Source organism: Lynx canadensis, chromosome B4 (genome assembly GCF_007474595.2).
Source record: "Lynx canadensis isolate LIC74 chromosome B4, mLynCan4.pri.v2, whole genome shotgun sequence".
NCBI classification, from domain to species: domain Eukaryota; kingdom Metazoa; phylum Chordata; class Mammalia; order Carnivora; family Felidae; genus Lynx; species Lynx canadensis.
In genome coordinates this window covers 97,032,167-97,042,644 of record NC_044309.1, presented here as the reverse complement: position 1 = coordinate 97,042,644, position 10,478 = coordinate 97,032,167, and the positions used below count along the sequence as shown (strand labels likewise).

Below are 10,478 nucleotides of genomic sequence, written 5' to 3'. Positions count from 1 at the left end.
TAATGGTCTCTTTTCCTTGCATGACAGTTATCAACTCATTGAGAGAGAGAAGGTATTAAATGAGAACTCTTTCACATACTTTATAATGAAATAGGAGTAGGTTAAGATATTTGCTCCAGTAAAATTTATTAACATATCAGAATTTATGTCTGGAACCAGAAGTTGGAGATTGAGAATACATGCTGGGTTTTTGTTGTTGTTGTTGTTGTTGTTTTGTTTTGTTTTTGTTTTGTTTTGGTTTTTGTTGTTGTTGTTGATTTTTTTTTTTTTTACAGAAAAAGGAAACTTTACTCTCAGAAAAAATAGACTGAAAGGAGTTCATTCAGGACCAAACTTTCCTGGGTTTTAAATATATTATTCAATCAAAGCTTGTTATAATCATTATGTATGTTCCTGAAAATAGGACCTATTTCTGCTGAGCTCTCACTTTGAAAGATAAGCTGATGGGTAGAAAACTATGCAAATTTTTCAAAATTATATGAATTATTCCTGTAGGCTGAATTTTAGAGTAAAAAAGATCTTCCTGTTTCATTGAAGGCTAAAAAAAAATTAAACATTGCAGAAGTCTTTTGAAAACACTTCTATCTGATGAACTTACAATCAACATAAAGATTTTTAATTATTTTCTTCCTAAAATAGTCAATAACCAGGTAACGCGCTTTGTGAAGATGAATTACTTGGATCGAAGACAAAGAAAATAATTCTACCCTCTGTCAATGCAAAGAATCTTGGATGGGGTGCCTCAGTGGCTCAGTCAGTTAAGCATTGGACTCGATTTCAGCTCAGGTCAAGGTCATAGTCTCACAGTAGAGAGACAAAGCCCTGCCTTGGGGCCCACACTAGACATGGAGCCTCCTTAAGACTCTCTCCCTCTCTGTCTGTCTCTCCCTTACTTGCACTCTCTCTCTCTCTAAAATCAAAAACAAAAACAAAAAACAAAACAAAACAAAACAAAAGAAACAAAAAAACACGAAGAGTATTGGAGATTGTTGGTATTCCTTGACCCAGGATAGTCAATTTCTGACTGTAGGAGCTATGAAGTTTCTGATTTTGTTTACCAGATCTTACCTTTGAGAACCAGAGAGTTTAACAATAATTACAGACAAAACCAAATGCTGAAATGATTAGATTTCAAAGTACTATTATTTAATATGCTAAGTCAAAGTTCCCACCCTAATATAATTTTTATGATTATCTAGTAAGTTATTGTGAAAAAGCGAGTCTTCATAATGAATACTTTATATTAGAAAAATTAATATTTATACAATGAAATAAATTGCATAATAGTTGGCATTTATGTTTTCATGTAAACATGTAGATGAAAAAGTTCCATTACATTAATAGTATTACATTCTTGATTCCTAAAAGTAGAGAAGAAATGAATCTAATTAAAAAAAAAAAAAAATATATATATATATATATATATATTTGAGATTTGTAGAGCGAATTACTTTTTATATGGGAAAATTTATGCTAGTGATAACATTTTAGAGATATGTATTATTGCACAAGGTTTTAGGATTCTGTAAAACCATCTTATAAAAGATACCATCTTATAACTAGGTCCTTTGGTATACTACTATGGAGAAATAATAGATGGAATTTACAAGGACTGATCCTGCATTATGCTACTAGAACAAATAGCCTTACTTAGGTTTAGAGTTTGGATATCACAGATTTGTTTGTTTGTTTTGTTTTTTTTTTTAAGTTATTTATTTATTTATTTATTTATTTATTTATTAAGAGAGTGCAATTAGGGGAGACGTAGAGAGAGAGGGAGAGAGAAGATCTCAAGCAGGCTCTGAGCTGCCAGCACAGGAGCCCAAGGGCTCAGAGCCCAACTCAGGATTCAAACTCAGGAAGTGTGAGATCATGACCTGATTGCTATTGGGATTTTAAAATACTTTCGGCACAAGGTCAAAACTATGATTCCAGTATTCACTCCTGACAAGATTTTACCTATCTTCTGCTCCCCCCTTCCGAATGGATTGGCACTTTTGAAAACTTAAACTAAAAGATACAATAACATTTCAATTGTTTCATGCTCCATTGTTTTCTAAAAGTGGTTATCTCTACATGGAGGCAGAAAGATAATCAAAGAGGAAGACAGGGTAGGGAATGCGCTTTTGAAATTGTAGACATCATGATAAAGCATCGCCATGCATGATGACCCCTACCATATTCACAAGAAATACTTTTATAAGTTGAAGAAACTACCTTGGAGACTCCCTGCTGATTGAATTCCAAAAAAATACATAGCACATTTGTAACCAGGATAAAAAATGTACAACCAATTAGGGGAACAAACATAATTCTGGGGAAGAGATAAACTAATTTCATAGAGCTAGTTTTCTAAATTCAATGTGTATATTCCAAATTTTGGGCTTTTAATTCAAAGGAAAATATACATTATGTATAATATATATGTTTAATTTGTTAAATCATGGTTGTTCATGTATATATGTATACATATGAAGTATGTGTAAATATCTGATTTGTTATAGCATGGGTGTTTTGATGGCAAACTATAGATTAGGGAAGAGGGAAGAAGTTATTATTGTAGATTGCCATATCTTTGAAAAAGAGTGCTCAGAAAGACAGGGATTTTTGCCTCTGGTCTGTTAAAGGGACAATTCCAGAGAGGATCAAGAGCAAGTCTGTGCCTGTCAGGGGGAAATTGGAAGCAGAGTTAATCATTTTGGGAAGTCTCAAAACAGCCTAGAAAAAAAATTGCAAAATAAATCTCAAACAGATTGTGTCCAAGAGAAAAATTCCACACCTATAATGAAAAAGTTTTGTTTCAGTAGCTAGTGCATTTATCCTTTTTTATTAAAATTGATTATCTTATTTTTTTTAAGTGAATGAAGGTTTCAGGTATTTTTCTGCATTGATTCCTTGGTGAAAGTACTTAGTTCTACTAGATCTAGTTGAGTCTTTCATATTGCTATTGATCAATAAATACATTGGGATGAAATCAGTCATCTAAACTTCTCTAGACAGGTATTTATCTACCAAATTACATAGGACAAGTAACCTTTAAATGATTTAGCAAATTGTAGTTTATCATATTCAGTAATATGGATTAGTCTTCAGGTAATATCAGTTCAACCGTTTCTCATTTCCTTTTAAAACTTAACCATTTAACTGTAGATTTGGACTGGTCAAAATAATTTGCATGTTTTTGTTTTAAAAAATATTATATGAGTTCTGCTCCATTGCATACCACTTATGATGAGAGTGAAATAAGAGTATGGAGTCAAAGTTTTAAACATGTTTCAGCAAAAGGAATAGTAAAGGTGTAAGAATTTAACCCTTCTATTTTCAGAAATACTACTGGAGGAAAAGGCATTGTTTTAAAGATAATAACGGTCGGGATAGAAGGAACATACTTAAAGATCATAAAAGCCATTTATGAAAAGCCCACAGCTAACATCATCCTCAACGGGGAAAAACTGAGAGCTTTTTCCCTGAGATCAGGAACACGACAGGGATGCCCACTCTCACCGCTGTTGTTTAACATAGTGCTGGAAGTTCTAGCATCAGCAATCAGACAACAAAAGGAAATCAAAGGCATCCAAATTGGCAAAGATGAAGTCAAGCTTTCGCTTTTTGCAGATGACATGATATTATACATGGAAAATCCGATGGACTCCACCAAAAGTCTGCTAGAACTGATACATGAATTCAGCAAAGTTTCAGGATACAAAATCAATGTACAGAAATCAGTTGCATTCTTATACACTAACAATGAAGCAACAGAAAGACAAATAAAGAAACTGATCCCATTCACAATTGCACCAAGAAGCATAAAATACCTAGGAATCAATCTAACCAAAGATGTAAAGGATCTGTATGCTGAAAACTATAGAAATCTTATGAAGGTAATTGAAGAAGATTTAAAGAAATGGAAAGACATTCCCTGCTCATGGATTGGAAAAATAAATATTCTCAAAATGTCAATACTACCCAAAGCTATCTACACATTCAATGCAATCCCAATCAAAATTGCACCAGCATTCTTCTCGAAACTAGAACAAGCAATCCTAAAATTCATATGGAACCACAAAAGGCCCTGAATAGCCAAAGGAATTTTGAAGAAGAAGACCAAAGCAGGAGGCATCACAATCCCAGACTTTAGCCTCTACTACAAAGCTGTCATCATCAAGACAGCATGGTATTGGCACAAAAACAGACACACAGACCAATGGAATAGAATAGAAACCCCAGAACTAGACCCACAAACGTATGGCCAACTCATCTTTGACAAAGCAGGAAAGAACATCCAATGGAAAAAAGCCTCTTTAACAAATGGTGCTGGGAGAACTGGACAGCAACATGCAGAAGGTTGAAACTAGACCACTTTCTCACACCATTTACAAAAATAAACTCAAAATGGATAAAGGACCTAAATGTGAGACAGGAAACCATCAAAACCTTAGAGGAGAAAGCAGGAAAAGACCTCTCTGACCTCAGCCGTAGCAATCTCTTCCTCGACACATCCCCAAAGGCAAGGGAATTAAAAGCAAAAGTGAATTACTGGGACCTTATGAAGATAAAAAGCTTCTGCACAGCAAAGGAAACAACCAACAAAACTAAAAGGCAACCAACGGAATGGGAAAAGATATTTGCAAATGACATATCGGACAAAGGGCTAGTATCTAAAATCTATAAAGAGCTCACCAAACTCCACACCCAAAAAACAAATAACCCAGTGAAGAAATGGGCAGAAAACATGAATAGACACTTCTCTAAAGAAGACATCCAGATGGCCAACAGGCACATGAAAAGATGTTCAGCGTCGCTCCTTATCAGGGAAATACAAATCAAAACCACACTCAGGTATCACCTCACGCCAGTCAGAGTGGCCAAAATGAACAAATCAGGAGACTATAGATGCTGGAGAGGATGTGGAGAAACGGGAACCCTCTTGCACTGTTGGTGGGAATGCAAATTGGTGCAGCCGCTCTGGAAAGCAGTGTGGAGGTTCCTCAGAAAATTAAAAATAGACCTACCCTATGACCCAGCAATAGCACTGCTAGGAATTTACCCAAGGGATACAGGAGTACTGATGCATAGGGGCACTTGTACCCCAATGTTCATAGCAGCACTCTCAACAATAGCCAAATTATGGAAAGAGCCTAAATGTCCATCAACTGATGAATGGATAAAGAAATTGTGGTTTATATACACAATGGAATACTATGTGGCAATGAGAAAAAATGAAATATGGCCTTTTGTAGCAACGTGGATGGAACTGGAGAGTGTGATGCTAAGTGAAATAAGCCATACAGAGAAAGACAGATACCATATGGTTTCACTCTTATGTGGATCCTGAGAAACTTAACAGGAACCCATGGGGGAGGGGAAGGAAAAAAAAAAAAAAAAAAAGGACGTTAGAGTGGGAGAGAGCCAAAGCATAAGAGACTGTTAAAAACTGAGAACAAACTGAGGGTTGATGGGGGGTGGGAGGGAGGGGAGGGTGGGTGATGGGTATTGAGGAGGGCACCTTTTGGGATGAGCACTGGGTGTTGTATGGAAACCAATTTGTCAATAAATTTCATATATATAAAAAAAAAATAAAAAAAAAATAAAAAAAATAAAAAAAATAAAGATAATAACGGTGGCTACTGTTTATTTACTGTTTATGGAACCACAGGCACTGTATTAATCTTTTTGTTTCTATAAGTTAAATTTACCTGCAAACAAAAACCAGAAATCCATATGAAAAACTTCTGTGATTATCTCCACTTTACATATGAGACATTTGAAACTCAGAAATCTTAGTAAATGGGCTAATGATTATATATCCTGCTATTGGCAAAATTAGCAGTTCTAGGTAATTCTGATTCAGTTCTGCCCAAGGACAGAAGCAGACAGTGAGCACACACCCATAGTTGAAAATAAGGTACCCAATTTTGAGCTAACTACTCACCTTAAACCAACAAAAGAGAAGGATAAGGGATAAAGGACTAGGGAAAACTAACTGAACTGTCATGTCTTAGAGCAAGGACTCTTCTCTGAGCTTGGAAGCTGGTTACAGCAGATTAATGTCTACATGTAATATTTAGAAGGCTAAGGATTCTCTTTAGATGGAGAGTGTCGTCTTCAATTCTGTGATACGGGTGGTGATTTTTCTGGCTGTATGTTTTGTATCTCACCCTTCAGTCCCTGGTTCTCGGGGGTTCATATTCATGAACACTATCCTCCATACTTTCCTTTTTCCAACTCAAAGGACCAGAAAGAATAGTTAATAACAAAAGAAGACAGAAAACAAGTCATGAACAAAGAGAAGAAGCTAATCACACACCCCTTTTCCATCCCAGGACCTCCTCTAACTCACACCATATTTTTATTTTTTATTTTTTTTAACGTTTATTTATTTTTGAGACAGAGAGACAGATCATGAACGGGGGAGGGTCAGAGAGAGGGAGACACAGAATCTGAAACAGGCTCAGGCTCTGAGCTGTGAGCACAGAGCCCGATGCAGGGCTTGAACTCACAGACCGCGAGATCATGACCTGAGCCGAGGTCGGCCGCTTAACTGACTGAGCCACCCAGGCGCCCACTCACACCATATTTTTAAAGGAGAACAGATGTTTTTAGTGAAGTTTAGACTCTGATTAATATATTACTAGACATTTTAATTTCTCAAATGAAACTGCTTTTGTTGTTTGAGATGACTAGAAGAAATTTGGTTATCTGTGTGTCCAGAAAATTCAGAAGTTCTGCTCAACAATTCATCCAAACAATGAGAGTGAACTAGCCTAACAGATTGGATTTGGACAAGCGGTATAAGCAGGAAAGAATAAAGTTGATTTTGTTGTAAACAGCAATCCCTCTTGAAACATCCAGCATTATAGGCATGAATGATCTAGTATCTTCATCGATCTTGATATACAGACAGATACCATGCATGCTAACCATTCATTAAAAATATTAAATAACTCCCTGCTATTATCAGGTAGTATGTTTGGCCCTGGGGATATAATAATAAAGAGAAAAACAGGTATGAATGAATCAGGCACACACGAAATATAAAGGTATAACTGTGATTTTGTTATATCTTGCCTATAATATAGGGGTTTATCCTGTTCTTGTTCATTATTCAAGGCATCCCTGAATATACCCTGAATATATCCCTGAATATATTCCTGAACCATACCATGTTTTCTATCTCACAAGTGAAATGACTGTCAGATATGGAGAACTAAAAATAAAATTAACTCCAAAATCTTTCCTTTGTCAGAGGCTCTTTTTCTCTTTGCCTGTTAATTAGATTAATGAGATGATCTCAGATTGCACCGTGTTCAGAGACCTTTCTAATCACTTCAATAAACATGACTCTGGACAATAGCAATTAGAAATGCAATTATCATTTCTATTATAAATGATATGATAATTATATATTGAAAAATTATATACTGGCCTCTACATTCTTTTGTTATTTTCTAACATCCATCTACCCATTAGTAGTATAAAAAATTAAATAATACCTAGGCTGACAGTTTTGTAAAGCAGAATAAAGGGAAAATGTGGCTACAATTTTTCCTGTTTTTTTTTTTTATTTGTCACCATCTTTTTTAAAATGACAAGGAAGAATTTATTGAAGTTTTGAAAAGTGAAAGGGAACTTTGGAGATTTATCAAATGGGGAGCAAGCTATTTGAAGAGTGGAAAGAAAAATGGTGGTTATCTTGGGAGGTGTTTACAGAGAAGATCCTCAGAGCTCAGGGATACATACATCAAATACATTGGTGGTTTAGGAATTGCTGAAAATAGAATATTACTACTATGCAACCTAAGATAATAGGTACATTAATTATCAGTAGGAAAGAGCAAAGTCTATTGTCCCCGATGTGATCTTAAACCTACTAACTTTTGTTTAATCTGTATAATCAGGCTTTTAAACTCTCACCATATATTTAAGGCATATCTAATCTGCTCAAGTTTAGGGCATATTAAATCATTGAGATGCCCATTTCTCATTGCTTACAGAAAAAAAAAAGAAAAGTATAGAAAAAGATTCTGAGTGTACTATTAGAAATAAATCAACAAACTCAATTAAATTCTCAAGACATACAAAACACAATCAATCCATCCATAATGATATAACACCATTTCATAAGTGTGATTCATTTCTTATAATAATAAAAATCCCAGTGAATGGTACGTGGCCAAGGTGGTTTGAGTGCTATTTTTTTTATATCTAGTAAATTAAGATAAAAATAGCATATCAAATTCTCAAATATTTATTGTTACAAACAAGTGATTAGAACCTGATGACTGAGAATCTACCTCTCTGGATAAGTCTCCTGTTTTTTAGTGACACCAGACCCTACCCCCTGCTGAGATTCACATATCTGTAATAAGTTGTTACCTCCATAGCATTATTACCGATCAAATAAAATGTACTTCATATAAAGGCATACCTTGTAATTTATGTATTTTAATATTAACACACAATGTATATATACAAATATTAAATATTTAAATATTTAATATATGAACAATATGATAATAATTCCAACAAGCTTTTATTAAATTAAATGGAATGTTTTGTTGTTAATCATCATATAGTTGTGTTCAAGTAAATAATGCAATATATAGCTTAGTTAAAATTACCCTATAAAGACAGCATTTTGTGAGGAAGTTTGCCTATTCTTACCCATGAGAATAACAATTTTGAGTGACATAAATAACATAATTTTAAGGAACAAAAATTCATCCTATTGAAGCATTAAAATCCCAGATTCAGTGAAAATGACAAAAGGATTTGTATCTGAATCTGAAATAAAAATATTTTAAGAGATATCCACTCCCAGTTTATCCTTATTGGAGATTTGATGATGACCATTATCCAACATGACTAAGAAAACAGTATTAGTGACTAGTGTCCTTGGCTTTCCCAACTCTTAATATTTCTTTTTTTTTTTTTAATACAGAACACTTCACAAATTTGCGTGTCATCCTTGCACAGGGGCCGTGCTAATCTTCTCTATATCATTCCAGTTGTAGTATATGTGCAGCTGAAGCGAGCACCGAACTCTTAATATTTCTGATCACATGGCAGCTTTCCCTATTTCCATCCTACTGGGGTATCACAGTCCCACTTATAGGCCCTCAGTATGGCTAAGTACATTGTGTGTGTGTATATACATATTTCTATAGTGAGAATGTCTAATATATATGTAATAGGTACCCACAGGAAAAGGAGAAAATGAACGGTGCAGAAGTATCTGACAAGAAAGTAACCGAAAGTTTTCTAAAACCAACAAGTCATTAAGCTACAGATCTAAGTTCTAAAAAAACCAAATCAGATATATAAAAAAGAAAGAATGAAAAACAAAACCATATATAGACACATCATAAGACTACTGTTAAAAAACATGACAAAGGGAAAATCTTAATAGTAAATGGTGTATTATTTACCACCAAATCAATGAGTACTTCCAAAGGAATGATCATTTGATTCACAACTAACTTCTTAACAAAAGCAGTATAAGCTCAAAGACAGTAGGCTGGTATTTTCAAACTGTTGAATGAGAAGAACAAGAACTGCCATCTTAAAATTGTATGCCCGTAAAATAGTTTTCAAAAATGAAGGTGACATAAACATATTTATAGATAAAATTTTTGAACATTCACCAAATCAAATTTTTGAATGAGGGGATTTTTAAATCAGAAGAATGATCCTAGATAAAAACTTCTGGATAAGAATGAATAATAAACATTGAAAGTATGTCTAAAATATACTAATATAATATATGGTAAAATATTATCTAAACAGGTATAAAACATATATTAAAAGAATTAAAGTTCACAGCAATAATAGCTGTGCTATGTTGGAACATGGTAAATGGATTTAAATTGTGCTAAGTTCTAGAAAGAAAAGTGTAATTAATATTGAACATATAATTAAATGATGAATGTCGCTATCTCTGACTAAAGCTTAATCAAAAGTACCATGCTTGTTATGCTATGCTATGTGAATTATCCAAAGTAAGGTTTAAAAAAGGGTGAGAAAAAAGAACATAGAATATTTACTTATCAAAGAAAATATGAGCTCCTTATAAATTTCCATGAGACCAGGCAAATTCTTAGGGGAACAAGGTAAGACAGTTTCCAAAATTGCACTCAAAATGAAATCTCCACATCTACTAATTTAGCAGTTAACTCAAGTATCCACCTAGTCATATTTAGGGAATAAACTAATATTTCTGGGGTAATAAAAATATATTAATTCAAATTCAGGGAAAGGAATTAAATAGAATTCCCTTTTAACAAATGTTTATGGGTACAAATGCTATCCAGTATGCACATTTGCTTAAACTAGAAGAACAATTAGAAATGTAGAACTAAGCTGTAAGAATTGAAAACAACAACAACAACAACAACAACAACAATCCAATGCTTTTATAATCCAGGATTCACTTTATGCAGGTTAAAATAAACAAATGTGCAGATCAAAAAGTTATGTGT

The 10,478-nt window shown here is 33.9% G+C and overlaps 1 non-coding gene across 1 annotated transcript; it reads right to left on the bottom strand.

Annotated features, from left to right (window-relative positions):
- Window positions 1–8,931: 8,931 nt before the first annotated feature.
- Window positions 8,932–9,038, bottom strand: LOC115519537. The gene has a single exon (XR_003970545.1). It is a non-coding gene; the product is annotated as a U6 spliceosomal RNA (small nuclear RNA).
- Between the last annotated feature and the right edge of the window lie 1,440 nt (window positions 9,039–10,478).